Here is a 16,352-nt window from a genome sequence, read left to right as displayed (position 1 = left end):
AAAAACCAAATGTGTTTTGAAACAGGGCTTTACAGTATTATGAATCACTTTCTTCTGTTATGATTTAGTCTTAATGTAATAAAAGATTTTCAAGACTCAAATCTTGAACAGTTTTTACAAATATTTCTTGCACAACTGATTCCTTGCATTAGGAAAATAAACGTGTTGAGTCAAATTTCCTGCTAAAACGGAAATATTATTTGTTATAATATTTACTTTTTCTACTTATTTATTAATTTGTTTCTGCTATACTTTTCTTCCAAAAACAATTTAAGGTAACATTTGATGATGTATAATATATATTTGAATTCACTGTAAAAAGAAACGGTAACACAAAGAAGCATATTAAATGGTTTGAAGAATAGAGTAACATAAAATGTGTGTATAAAAGAGTTATATACTTGTCCAGGATAAGCTTTAATACAGTCCATAGTTTTCTAACAGCAAGACAGAATGAGAAACCTGGTCTTTGTAACAATACACAGAGTCCATAAGATCAAAACACATCTACTTGTTCAGAAGAAATACAAACAATCTAACCGGTAAATACACACACACACACACACACACACACACACCCCAATAAACAGAAAACAAAACCTAAAAGGAAAAATAAAACAAAAGAAAGAAGTCTCTTCAAATAAAATATCCCTTGTTGAATCCTACTTATAAATAACATGAACAGTTATTGGCAATGGATTTACACAAATACATAATTAAATAGCCATGGTTATTTGGAGGAGGAATCAGAGAAAAACATGGCATGATGCAATTACCCACTTTTATGAAAGTCTGAATTATTAAACATAAATTTTCGATTATGTGGGAAAAACTGATAAATAGAACATCCTTGAAGAAATTCTCCACAAATAGTCTTCTCTCAGAAGAGACTTTGATAGATATCAAGCAGGAGGGAATTTGAGATTGTATTCCCTGGCAAGTAATTGGAATAAAGCAATTCTATGCTGCCAGATAAATATTGACCTATATGTGCTAACAGACAGTGAAGCTTGGAATAGAGTTGACCTTCTCTCATGGAAATTGAATAGTCTAGCCAGGATGTGTGCCTGAATAAAAGGCTATCTGACATGGGCTCAGTGGCTACTTGAATGAATGCCTGTAGGCAGGCTAAAGATCTCTTGAGCATAGCTTCTAATCCACCACAGTACATTTGGATGGGAGACAGAGTATTTAAACCTTTTTAAATAGAGCATACTTACAACTTTTTTAACCATTAAGGTTTTAAGTCAGGTGCAATTATGTAGCTACCTCAACCATTAATAATAAAATAAAATGAGAATGTCAACAGAGCATTTAGCATTGACAAATCTTTCTTCTTTTAATATACCTTTTTTACCCAATGTAAAAAATTACACATGGTACATCAAAGAATAGGTACTATTCTAACTGCCATATGGGACAATTATATGGAAATTGTTAAACATTGGTAGTAATTTAAAAAATATCAGTAGAAACTTCAGATTTAAAGCAGTTTATTTGCTGTCCATGTGAATTGTAATGATAAAATGAGTATCCTGGGTGCCTGTTAAATCTATTTCTTTAGACATTAAAGTATTTCATATCAATGTCAGACATTGTTTTCTCTATAGCTTTATTACATCCAGAATATATGTATATAAGATCATTGTATCACATCATTTAGGGAATCTTTCTTTAAAGCTGAGATTAAAGGATATCTTTTTATCACACAGAATGCATCCATTATGGTGTCAACAGCAGATTTGATTGTTCAAACTTCTCCTATAGTAATAGGATGAAGAATTTGAGTGAGAATCAATCAGTAATGATGAAATGGAGGAGAGGAAGCAAATCATAGCCTATATAACTTCAGTTTAATTCAAAATATTAATTTGGATACACTTGGAAATGCTGCATCTAAATTCATACAGAGTAACGACAAATAGGCAGATCTCATTAACTGCAAAGAAGCATCAGGAAAGTCTTTGAAAGGGGCGCCTGGGTGGCTTAGTCGGTTAAGCGTCCGACTTTCGCTTAGGTCATGATCTCGCGGTTCGTGGGTTCGAGCCCCGCGTCGGGCTCTGTGCTGACTGCCAGCTCGGAGCCTGGAGCCTGTTTCAGTCTGTGACTCCCTCTCTCTCTGACCCTCCCCTGCTCACGCTGTCTCTCTCTCCTAGAAATAAATAAAACATTAAAAAAAAAATTAAAAAAAAAAAAAAAGGAAAGTCTTTGAAAATATAACATATTTGTCTTAGTCTGACATGCCTTAACAGGATAGTATATAATCTGGGTGGCTTATACAAAACAAAAAGACATTTACGTGTCATAGCTGTGCAGGCTGGGAAGCCCAAGATAAAAGTGCCTGCTGATTTGGTTCCTGCTAAAAGCTTTCCTGCAGATGGCTGCTTTCTTGCCTTCTTCCTGTATCCTCATCTGCTGGAGAAAGGGAGATAGAGAAAGACAGAAAAATATGGAAGAAAGGAAAAAAGAAAGAAAGGGAGGAAGGAAGGAAGGAGGAAAGGAGGAAAGGAGGGGATGGGGGAGGTAGGGAGGGGGGAGGTAGGAGCCCTTGTGGTCTCTTCTTATAAGGCCTACTAATCCCATTATGAGGGCACCACCCTCATGACCTCATCTAAACGTAATTATCTATCAAAGGCTTACCTCCTAATATAAACATTTTGGTAGTTAGAGATTCAGAATATACATTTTGGGGGAATACAAATATTCAATCCACAGCAACATATAAATAGCATCTCTTAATTGACATAATATTTTATAGTATAGTCATCAACTACAGATTATACACTGTATTGAAGGACACATTGCATATTCACTGCAAAAAACTCAGATTTCCCCTTTCCTATGTTGGAAAACCAAACCAGACCAAACCAAACCAAACAAACAAGTAAATAATAGTCCTTCCGTCCTGTGTTTCCTCTCTACTTTTACACAGAGCACTTCATTTCTGCTTATGTGTTTTTGCTTTCGTTTTTGTTTTTGCCACATCAAGCAACCCTCCATGATGCCAGCTGGGTGTCCTATAATTTAACTCATTTCTGACACTATCTACCTGGAGATAAGTAAGGTTCAGTCTCACAAGATTTCCCCCCACCACATTTCAGAGGCCAATCTGTAGAAGTAGGTCCCTAGGTTGCCTACAAGATCTGTTCAGTTTAGCTATAAATTGGAGGTTCCCACCACACCCTCCTCAAGTTCTATTAATTTGCAAAAACATCTCACACAACTCAGGGGAACATTTGTTTACATTTACCATTTTATTAAAAGATATGATAAAGGATGCAAATATACAGCCAGATGAAGAGATACACAGGGCAAGGTCTGGGAGGGTCCTTAGCACAGGATCTTCTGCCCCTTGGAGTTGGGAAATGTGCCCCTCTTGGTAGAGATAGGTTTCCAAAACCCCTTACTTTTGAAATTTTCTGAAGGCTTCATTCCATGAGAATGATGGATCATTAACTCATTTTCAGTCCTTCTTTCTTCCCAAGAGAATGGAATGCACAGCTGAAAACTTTAAGCTTGTAATTATGACTTTGTCTTTCTGGTGACCAGCCTTCTTCCTGGAGCCACCCAGGAGCCCACCCAGAGTCATCTTGCCACAACAAAAGACACTCCTGTTACCCGGGAAATTATAAGGTTTTCAGAAACCCTATATCAGGAGCCAGATCAAAAACCAAACAATAGAACAAAAGATACTCTTTAAGCTCTTATAACCTAAGAAATTATGAGGATTTTAAGAATTCTGTGTCAGGAACTAGGAAGAGAGACCAATATATATTTTTCTATTATCTCACATTTACCAAAATTGAAAATATGTTTCATTATAAACAAGACTAAAACACTATTTAAGGATCCATCCCTTTATAAAATACCTCTTCTATTTGTAATAGAATAAATCTACAAATCCAATGATGGATAATTGAACACCACTCTTCTAAACAATACCAGGTCAAAGAAAAAATCTCAAGGATATTAATAAAACATATTAATGAAGTAATACTAAAAATACAATACATTAAAACTTGTAAAACACACAAAATCTCAACAAAGCCAACATTTAGGGGGCTCCTGGGTGGCTCAGTTGGTTGAACGTTCAACTTCAGCTCAGGTCATGATCTTATGGTTCATGACTTCAAGCCCCATGTCTGGCTCTGTGTTGACATCTCAGAGCCTGGAACCTGTTTCAGATCTGTATCTCCCTCTCTCTCTACCCCTTCCCTGACCATGTTGTGTCTCTCTCTCTCAAAAATGAATAAACATTAAAAAAATTTTTAAGCCACAATTTGGATCTTTGAAAATATTTATTCGATGATAAATTTCCACAAGATAGTGGGATATAATGAAAACACACAAAATCTGATGAAAAATGTGAATCTATACATCCAAGAATNAATTTAAAAAAAAAAAAAAAAAAAAAGGTAAAAGACTAGACAATTCTCCAAGAAGATATACAGTCAACATGCACATGGAAAGATCCTTAATGTCAATAGTTTTTAGGGCAATTCAAATCAAAACTACATTGATCTACCACTTTACACCTACTAGGATAACAATAATAAAAATTGAAAAGCAAAAGGGAAAATGAAAAGTGTTGAAAAAAATAGACAAACCAGAACACTCTCAAGTTGCTGGTGGGAATATAATAAAATGGTTCAGGTTGGCAAATCCTCAGTAAGATTAAGATAGAATTACCATATGTCATAGCAATTCCACTCTGTGTATTTACCCAAAAGAACTGAAATCAAGTGGTCAAACACAAACGTGTACATTAATATTTATAGCAGCACTGTTCACAATTGATAAAGGTACAAACAACTTAAATATCCATCAATTGATGAATAAACCAAATGTGTTTTAGCTATATATTCCAATAGCAACCAGCCCTGAAAAAAGAAATTAACTACTTATACATTCTACTACATAGATGATCTTTAAAAATAGTGTGTCAAGTGATATGCTATATAGTATAGTGACATATTGTATAGTACAGTATTTATATTCATAATGGGCAAATCCACAGAGACAAAAATATCTTTGTGTCTGCCAGAGGTTGGGGAGAATTTGAATGGAGAGTAATTGCTTAATGGATTGCAGAGTTTCCTTTTGGGGTGATTAAATTAAACAGTCATGATGGCTATAGAACATTGAAAATATACTTACTGCCACTGGGTTGTACATTTTGAAATGGTTAAAATGGTAAATTTTACATTATAGGTATTATACTGCAATAAAAACATACTGCATACCCCTATATTTAATTTGAAAATTTAACAACAACAAAATGGGGGTGAATCAGGCTACACACTCAGTATGAACCTGATGTGGAGTTTAGTGCCACCACCTTGGGATCATGACCTATACGTAAATCAACAGTTGGTTACTTAACCAACTGAGCCACCAAGGTGCCTACCACATTCATGATTTAAAGAAGTAAGAAAAGGTAAAGAAAGAAGAAATAGAGGAGTAGTGTCCCAATTCTATAAAGACTTGTCTACCAAGTAGCCTATAGCAAACATCACAATTAAGAGTAAAATATGAAAGCCTTTCTTCCAAGAGGTCCTGATGGAGGGGGCAGGAAAGGGTGAGCTAGGATGAGCTGAGCATCAGGGACCAGGGGCAGCTCAGAGAATGGTGGGATCAGGCCAAGATGCTGCACCCAGCCTGTCTTTCAGGATTTTGTGAATTCTACAGTGTTCAAGGAAAGCAAGCAAGTGCTGGGATGAGAAACACTGGGTGCCCTGGGTGCCGAGGCCCATCCTTTCTCCCCAGACACTTCAGTGAGCAATCTGGGTCACTCCACCCAGGTAAAACCCAATACTTGTGGATGCCTTGCTTCCCACCTACCCCCCAAAAAACCAATTCGCATTCATTCCAGGAAATTAAGGTGGGATTAGTGTTTTAAAATCAACATGTTAATGGGGCATCTGGGTGGCTCAGCCAGTTAAGCATCTGACTATTGATTTCAGCTCAGGTCATGATCTCACCATTTGTGGGATAAAGCTCAGTGTCAAGCTCTGTGCTGACAATGCAGAGCCTGCTTGGGATTTTCTCTCCCACTCTCTCTGTGCCCCTCCCCCTGCTCCCTGCTCTTGCTCTCTCTCTCAAAATAAATAAATAAACATTTAAAAAATCAACACATTAGCAGCAATAACAACAAGGCCTGAGAAGACTGTGGAACTTGACTATCTAGAGGAAATGTGTGTATGTGTATGTGTACGTGTGTGTCTTTGAGTGGTATTTTTACTTAATCATAGAAAACTTACTTGTATGAAAATGTTTCCACTTTGGGGAAACTGTAATATTAAATAGCTGAGTAACAAAACAGTTAAAATATATTTTTCTTTAAGCAGAAACAAGTTTTAAGTTGTTATATTTCTTTCTTTTTTTTAATGTTGAAATAATCAGTTACAGATTATTAGTTTTCTTCATCTTTTCACCAGAGCAATAATATCTCTTATAATCCCCAATTTTCTTTAAGGATGTTTTTCATTACTTAAATGAGCCATAAGTTGAAAAGATAGCCAACTTGAAGTCTTAATACAAAATCAATTTCTTTGTACCTACCACAGGCTTTTAGAGTACTATAAATCTCGAATTTTAGGAGATGATCTCCTTCTACAGGATAGATCAATCTTTTTTTCTACATCAACATACAGGTATAAAGGTTATGGAATATTTTTTTCAGAATAAGTTATATATTAAGACAATCAATATGGCAATAATTTCTTACTTTTCTTTCTATCGTGTAGCTTCCAAAGCTTCTCCTAACCTTATACATTTTGAAAGTGTGGAAAAAAGTGAAAGGCTGAAGTATCCAGTGATAATGAAAATTTACAATGAAAGTCAGAACCAATTCTCATTCCAGAATAAGACTGGAATACTCTTTATTACCACAAAGCCACATCGCTTCACAATTACACTAGAGAACTTAGCTAAGGTAATAAAAAATAATAAGAAATACAGATGATAGGAAAAGGAATAAGGAAATAAAATTGTCATTATTTGCAGGTAAGATGACTGTATTTAGAAGACCTAAGAATCTTCAGATATACTCTTGCAATTAACTGATGAGAGAATTCATACTGCTGCAGAGTTGATATGTAAACACCAGTTGTCCAAATGAAAGCAGGAAACAGAAAATAAAAATTTTATAAATATTACCATTCGCAATGTTATACACAAAATTGAATGAATTTAGCACTGTGAGACATCTACACATATATACAGACACACACACATACACACACAATTGTTGAAAGAAATATAAGATCTGTATAAATATAGGAATATATTGTGCTCCTGTATTGGAAGCTCAATAATCTGAATACATTAATTATTGCTATATTTATACTAGACAGAAATTAAATGCAATTACTATCTAATGTATGTGTGTGTATGTAACTAATGGTCTGTTATTAAAATTTTATATGTAAAAAAAATCTGAAAATAAGAAAACCACTTGAGGAAGCACAAATTTGGAAGAATAACATGATCAGGTATAAAAATTATTATGATATAAATTTGACAACATCATATAGGGACAAGGATAAAACCAATGAAACAGAACAGAGAGTTTAGAACCATCTCCTCATATATGTTCACTTATTTTCTGATGGGTAACATTTCAAAATTTTCAGGGAAAAATAGATTTTTTTAATAACTGATATGGGATCAACTGGACACATAAATTTAAAAAGTGAAACTTAACTTCTATCTCAGCGCATATATAAAAATGAATTCAACATATACTGTATGTCTAAATGTAAAAACTGAAACATATAGTTGTTAATGTGGAAAAATACTGTTATGACTTGGTAAAGTCAACATTTTGTGAAACAGGGTACAAAATGCCTTAAATCATGATATATAAGTTTGACAAACTGGACTACATTAAATTATGAATATTTGTTAATCTAAAGGTATCACCAGGAGAATGAAAATGTATGATGTTAGATATAATATTTGATATGCATACAATCAGAAATGTTCTAATATTTTAAATATATTCAGGACTTCTTCAATCACAATAAAAGACAAGCCAATAAGAAAATGTGAGAAAAGATGTGAACAATCACTTCACAGTGGTATTCAAATAACCAACAAGGAAATGGCAAGTTGCACATTTTAGTCTATGTACCAGGTAAAGCAAATTAAAGCCAAAGTGAAATGCTCCTAACAGAATGGTTAATATTTAAAAAGATGGAAACTCACAATTGCTGTGAAGAAGTAGAGTAACAGGAAGTATTATATACAAGAAATGAGAGCATATATGGCAGAGACACTTCAGAAATTCTTCAGCAACATATACTAAAGTTGAGCACATACATACTCTAAGTTATAGCAATTTTACTTTTAGAAATATAGTCATGTGTGTGTACACACACACACACACACACACACATCTTTAAGGGCATAAGGATTACGGCTCCAGCATCATTATTTTTAACAACAACAACAACAAAAAAGCATAGAAGCAACTAAATGCTTGTCATTAGGCTTATAGATAGGTTGTTTTGTGGCCAAACAATTGATATTCAGCAATAAAAAAAAAAATGTGCTAAAGGAAAAGAATTTCATGTCATAGAATTATGTAAAAACAGATAGCTATATAAAAGTATATACTGTATGACTCCATTTATATGAAGTGAAAAGGGCAAAGTAATGTGTGATGATAGAAATCAGAAGAGTCCCTGTTACTGAGAGTTAGGGTGGTATTTATAGAAACTTTCCAAAGTGTATTTGTGGTTCTGGTAGTGTTCTATTTTTTTTTTTTTAATCTAGGTAAGAGTAACACATGTGTATTTACTTTGTGACAATTCATCTGTCTTTACATATAAGATTTATGTACTCCTTTATATTTTCAATGTTTATTTATTTCGAGAGAGAGAAAGAGAGGGAGAGCAAGAGCATGGGAGGGGCAGAGAGAAGTCTAAGCAATCCCCGAGGGCTCTCAGCATGGAGTTCAACGTGGGGCTCAACCAAACCGTGACATCCTGACCTGAACTGAAATCAAGAGTCAGATGCTTAACCAGTTGAGCCACCCAGGCATCCCAAGATGTATGTGCTTCTTGATGCATATTTTATTTCAGCTAAATATTTACCTAAAACAGGAAAATGAAGAGACATGTTATCAAATACAATATATTTCCTGCAAGCCAAATTCTTGCTCTGTATCACTGGAGTACCGTCTGTGTTTGCTGCTTAGTGCCTAAAGTGGTGGGAAATACAACCAAAATCATAATTCTAGTATGCAATGCTACCAATTTAAATCTTTCCTACCTATGATATGATCATTACCTGATAAAAATAAAAATTCAGTAAAATTAGGCATTTATTTTGAATGTCTGCTTAATCATATTATATGTGTACATGAAATGAAAGGAATTATGAATTCATTTACTCAATTTCAGCTTTAAATAAAAGAGCTAATGTTAATGAAGTGAAACAACCCTTATTAAAATGCCCTTAGAATTGTCAGAAATACATATTGCTTCCTTCTCAATTGCAGGTGTGCTCACATTCTCACAAATGGAATCATCCATCTTTAAGCAAACTAAAATTACCTTTGTTTTAATTTTTGTATATGTAACCAGCCTTTGTGGATCTCTATTTGTTCATGTTAACAGAAGTGGACATTTTATAGACAAGTAAATTTGTTAGAGAATTGATATATTTTGAAATGAAAAATTTCAATCACCCATGAAATTAAACAGTGCTTTAGGAAGAACAAAAATTTTCAATTATGGATTCTGTCTTCCAATCTTAGATTCTCTGTTTAAATTTCCACGTCAAAGTAAATAGTGTCTTATTCCAAAACAAGCCTCTGGGAAGTTTTATCTCATGCAGATTCTTTTTTTTTACTATAACAGTTTTTACATATATTACCTGTACCTGTGGTTTAACTCTTCTGATGGACTACCTTGTTTCATATGCCACTTGCTTGCTGGTGGCCTCCTAACACTATTTTCCATTATATATTTCAAAACATTTTTCCAATTAAGCAGGTATTAAACTGTTTATAGAAGGAAGAAAGAAAAAGAGAGAGGAAAAAAAAGAAAGAAGAGAGGGAGGGAGGGAGGGTTGAAGGAAGGAAGCAAGAAAGGAAGGAAGGGAAGGGTTAGGAGGATAACTTTCCATCTTTGATAGGAGTGATATAAACTGATTTTCACCTAATTTGTTGTCTTCTATCTCACCATTCATTAGGCATTTTCTGAGGTTAGATTTTATTGCCGGCATTATTGTTTGTTGGTTGGTTTTGTTTTATTTAAGCATTTCCTTAATATTAGCTATGAAGAGATCATGGATGCTAAAATAACATAAGTTGGGAAATTTAGATAGAAAAAAGTCTGTAAGTTATAATAAAAAAAATCTGATATGTAACGGAATGAAAATGGAACTAGGTCTGATCCTCCCTAGCTACTCATTAAATTCTTTTCAATCTTGTCTACTAAGGATAAATTCACCCAATTCTTTTATTCCTCTTTTAAGCATGTGTCTTGTGCTCCAAGATCCCACAAGAATTTTCTTGTACTGTGGAACATAATAGAAAGGTTGTAAGTACAAGTTATATTGCTTAAGTTAGATAAAGTAGTAAGATAAAATACATATCTTAGAAAATTGTACATGGTCTTATCTCACCCTAATGTATCTTTCTTTGCACGAAGAAACTTGTATTATGTATTTACCTACCAGATTAAAGAGGAACGTTCTGAAAATTTCTTCAAGGTAGAATTTCAAATATTTAAAGCATAACTGCATATATTCAAACCCTATTTCATAACTTTGTGAAAACAAATTTTATTAAGAATATCAAACAAATAAAAACGTACATGTTCTTTTTGATACAAAACACTCAGTCATAAATTAAAGTAATGTCAATATGGTGGTCAAAGTTTCCAAAAGACTACATGGAAATTAAGGATTGCATCCCCAGGATCAGGGGAAGGATCTCCTACCAGATTTAAGACAGAATTAGAGGAATTGGTAGATTTTGTTGTAACTAAACATAAAGGATAAGAAAAATAGAATCATGAATACAATGCCAGTAAGAAAATTGATCTAAGCAGATTCAGAATAAGAATGCATGTAGGTAATGATAAGTCATTTAATAGGCAAAGCAAACGGCATGTGCATAAAAATAAGATGTAAAGGAGTATATATATTGGGGTTGCCATAATTTACTGGTTGAAGTGAAGAGGTTGACTAGCGAGACCTGTGAGAGATCAAGTAAATGGGCCTTAAATTAAGAAGTTTGCATTTTGTCAACAATAGTTTCCAGAGTACCAAAATGAAATATTTTCATGAACCTACTTGTCTAAGAAATATTGGAGATGACAAAATTAAATGTAAGAAAGGTATGTTTTAAGATATCATTTAACTAGGAAATATTTAAAAACTCTGAGATTATGTTCAAATGTCTTGCTTTATAAAATCACGTGTTACAAAGAAGCTATATTTTTATTGATGTTATTTAATAATAATAGTTACAACAGTTACAAGAACAGTAATAAAAGTGGTATTTTGAAGGTTAATATAGAGATTCGTTTTTTTCTTTTTGTAAATTCATGGACACATTTTTTTAATACTATACATTGGTTAAATTATTTATGAGATAAAATTTTGGGGGACATTTCTTTAACTTATATAGAGCACTGTTTTCATTTGGCTCTCTATTTTAATTTTCATCATTATTGACATGGTCTAATGAATTGCACATATGGCTCTAATGTACTATTTTAATTACACTTGCTATAGTGAAATAACCTGAACAAAGGAAAAAAATCTCCATTATAATACAAATGTATGGTATTGTTTTCTACCACTTTATTTTCCAGGCTGAATGCACCTATAATCATATACTACTTCATTCATTAATATACTTTTTATCTATAATTATAAATTTGAGTGTGTAACCGAATGTCTGGTAACAGACGTAGATTAGTTTCTATGATTATGTCTCAGGTTGGTCAAACACACACACATAACATGATGAAAATGGAAATTTAATGATAGTACCTCTATAATTTAGTGAAATACATATCAATTTTAGTAATAAGATGTGTTAATTTGGGACAAATAATAAAATAGAAATGAATCCCTTTAAAATAACTGTTTTTATTTAATTTATTTTAAAAATATGTGACTTTTAAAGAAGTGAATGCTAATTTATTTTTTCTAGAAATATGTTAAAGTAGTATACAATTTAAAAGTCAAATGTCTTTCCACTCAAATGGAACTCAATTTCATCTCGCAACATTAGCCAGTTATAGATTAACAATCTATGCACATTAGGAGAAATATTTAATGTGAAAAGTCACATATTGCACTTTATTATGCCTTCATTCTTCTTCATTGACCAATATCTTATATGTCTTGAAAACTTAGTGGTTTTCAATGTTATTGGTGGTACTTGTATATCATTTTATGCCCTCTGAATACATCCTATGTTATTAGTTTCCTATTGCTGTAATAACAAGTTGCAACAACTTTCATAGCTTAAAACAACACAAACTGATTGCCTTAAATTTCTGAAAGCCAAAAGTGTCAAACAAGTCAAACTGGGTTAAATTCAAGATTTAGACAGACACATGCAGGTGTTTTTGATAAGTTCTTTATAGATTTTGAATACTAACCCTTTATTAGATACGGTCATTTACAAATATCCTCTCCCATTCCCTTGGTGGCCTTTTTGTTTTATTGATTGTTTCCTTCATTGTGCAGAGGATTTTTATCTTTTTTTAATGTTTATTTATTTATTTTGAGAGAGAGAGAATGTACATGGGCATGCAAGAGAGAGTGGGGGCGAGGGGGAGAGGGAAAGAGAGAATCTCAAGCAAGTTTCATGCTGATAGTGCGGAGCCCAAACCAAGGTTTGATCTTACAGATCATGAGACCATGACCTGATCTGAAATCAAGAATAAGATGGTTAAATGACTAAGCCAACCAGGTGCCCAGAGAAGCTTTTTATCTTGATAAAGTCCCAATATTCATGTTTGCCTTTGTTTCCCTTGCCTTTAGCGACATGTCTAGTAAGAAATTGCTAAGGTTGAGGTCAAAGAGGTTGCTGCTTGTGTTCTCCTCTTAGGATTTTGATGGTTTCCTATCTCACATTTACATCTTTCATCCATTTTGAATTTATTTTTGTATAAGGTGTAAGAAAGTAGTTCAGTTTGAGAATTACAAATCAAAACCATGATGAGATACTACCTCACACTTGTCAGATGGCTAAAATTAACAACACAAGAAACAACACGTGTTGGCAAGGATGCAGAGAAAGGGTAACCTTCTTACACTGTTGGTGGGAATGGAAATGGGTGCAGCCACTCTGGATGACAGTATGGCGTTCCTCAAAAAGTGAAAGTAGAAATAAACAAAAACATTAAAAGTTTTTTTTAAAAACCTAGAAGTAGAAATACCTTATGATTCAGCAATTGTACCATTATGTATTTATCCAAAGAATACAAAGATACAGATTTGAAGGGGTACAGCCAAACTATGGAGAGAGCCCAAATGTCCATCAACTGATGAAGAGATAAAGAAGAAGGGGTACATTTATACAATGGAATATTACTCAACCATCAAAAATAATGAAATCTTTGCATTTGCAATGATATGGCTGGAGTTGAAATACATTATGCTAAAGAAAGGTAAATATTATATTATTTCTTTTATATGTCAAATTTAAGAAGCAAAACAGATGAATATGTGGGAAGTTGGGGTGGGGATGAGAGAGAAATACATACCACAAGAGACTCTAAATGATGAAGAACAAACTGAGCATTGGCAGAGGGAGGTGGGTGTGAGATGGGCTGGATAGGCGATGGGCATTAAGGAAGACATGTGTGATGATCACTGGGTGCTGTACATAAGTGATGAATCACTGAGTTCTACTCCTGAAACCAATATTGAACTGTGTGCTAACTAACTAAAATTTAAATTTAAAATAAAAATGTCATTTTTCCTATAGAAAAGGGGGAAATGGTGGGTGTAGTATTTAAATACATGTGGTTTAAGCACTTAAGGAATTTTCATGTCATACTCTATTCCCGAGGTCTGTAATGAGGATAGAATTGTGAAGATCATGGCTAGGATTATAAAATATTTTGTAATGTTTCACAAAATGATATAAACTTGAACTTTCCTACATTTGTTAGAACCATAATTCTTCTATGCCTCCAACTAATCAGGGAACTGGTTTTTTATAAAGTAAAGAAAAAATGAATTGCATTAAGCTAGATTACAGACTTAACTTACTTAACCCTATTTGCATTATCACCCCTCAGTAGGTGTCTTTACGGTTGCTTTTACCAAAGAGGCTTTGAGTCCGCTATATTACCTACTTTGAGTCAGCCACATTTGTGGCCTTGACATAATGGTTTGAAACGCACTTGTGTGTAGTCTTCCACTGACATGAAAAAAAAAAACATGCCGACCCAAGCTATCTTGGAGAGGAAAGATTTGAAAACTGTGAAGTAGAGATAACCACCCCAGTTGAACTCAGTCTGGATTAGCCCGAGAACAGATGAAGACATTGTATAACGATTCTCCTATTTATGTAATATTATACTGTTGATGAAATATAGGTTGAATCTATATTTGGACTGTTAATACTAATACACACACACACAAACATTGAAGTACTGTGTGTGTGTGTGTGTGTGTGTGTGTGTTTAGTTCACATGTTTACATTCTTAGAACGAGACTCAGAATCAGAACATCTATCAGGTTTTTACATTAGCACATTTTTTTGCCTTCATTATAAATCATATTAGCCAAATACAGATATCTAAATTAGTTCTTCAGGTCCTTCTATTCATTCGAGATTTTTTTTTCAAGGTCTCATATAGTAATTTGTCTGTCTCATCACTGACTTTTTAAAAGTAATCCATTATTGCGGTTTCCACTGTCTGACTTTTATTTTGGTTGTCATTTCACAGTCAAAAGATAATGTTTCTAGTTAAGATTTCCTGGGAGTTCATATTCTGAAAGGCATACAGAGCTTCTTCTCCCTGAGGATTCATATATTTCACCACTTTTGGAAATGTCTCAGCCAGTATTTTTTCAAATATGTTTTCTCTATTCTGTCTCTTGTGTCCTTTGGAGATAGCCATACTATATACATCAGAACTCTCACAATACTCTGTGTGTCTCACATCCTTTTCTGTATTTTCCATCCTTTTCTGGTTGTGTTTCAGTGTTAATGTTTTCTAATGATGTACCATCCAGGCCACAAATCTTCTTTTTGACTGTTTTTAATTGGTATATTGAATTCTTAAGTTTAATTATAATTTTCAAATCTCATATTTCCATTTCATCTTTTTATTTTTTTATTTTGATATTTTAATGATTTTTTTCAGCATCTGTTTTTTGAGCATACAAATCACTATAATTTAAAGTTTTTAACATATCAGTATCTGAAATTGCCTTGGTTCTGTGTCTACTTTCCAATTTTCATCTTTTTCTTTTTAATTTTTCTCACTGGTTTTGTCTGTTAACTTTTGTACTTGTACAAAAGCAATGTAGAGGCTTTATATGAGTTTATCTTTTTCTAGAAAATAGTTGCCACATTTTCAGGTGACAAAGATTTTCTCTTTGACGAAACTTTGGTCAAGGTCCTCTGAGCTTTCTACTTGTCTCAGCCTCAGGCTTCTTCTTTATTAAAATTTTAAAAAATGTTTTTAGTTATTATTGAGGGACAGAGAAAGACAGAGCATGAGCATGGGAAGGGCAGAGAGAGAGGGACACATAGAATCTGAAGGAGGCTTCAGGCTCTGAGCTGTCAGCACAGAGCCCAACATGGCTTGAGCTAACAAACCGTGAGATCATGACCTGAGCCGAAGTTAGATGCTTACTGAGCCACCCAGGTGTCCCAGCCTCAGGCTTTTATCTCTGTCCACCTAGAGTTCAGTTTTAGCAAGAATCCTGTCAAGTCAGTTTAGCCAGAATCTTCCCTTACCTAGTTGTTTCTCTTATTAATTCTCCATCCAATGATTTCTTCTCATTCTGCCTTTTGGCTATAAATTCCCATTTTTTTCCACAGTGTATTCAGAGTTCCATCTCTCCTTCATACTACAAAAGCCCATTGTTATCTCCTTGAATAAAAATTGCCTTGTTAGTCTTTAACAAGTGCCTGAATAAATTTTTTCTTTAACCCTGCCAGCAACTAGAGTAAAGTGGAATAAGACAGTTCTCTTTGGTCTAGTCATGGTTAAGGATATCTTAGAGATGGGTTTTAGTCTTCATGGGTGTTGTTCTAAGTTTAGTTTGTCCGTAGTTTAGGGGTATATCCTCAACTGCAAGCCTAGAGTATATACCATGATGGCCCTAATTTATTGCTGGTTCTTGAATTCCATTTT

This window comes from Crocuta crocuta, unplaced genomic scaffold (genome assembly GCF_008692635.1).
Source record: "Crocuta crocuta isolate KB4526 unplaced genomic scaffold, BGI_CrCroc_1.0 scaffold222, whole genome shotgun sequence".
NCBI classification, from domain to species: domain Eukaryota; kingdom Metazoa; phylum Chordata; class Mammalia; order Carnivora; family Hyaenidae; genus Crocuta; species Crocuta crocuta.
This window is presented reverse-complemented; position numbering follows the sequence as displayed.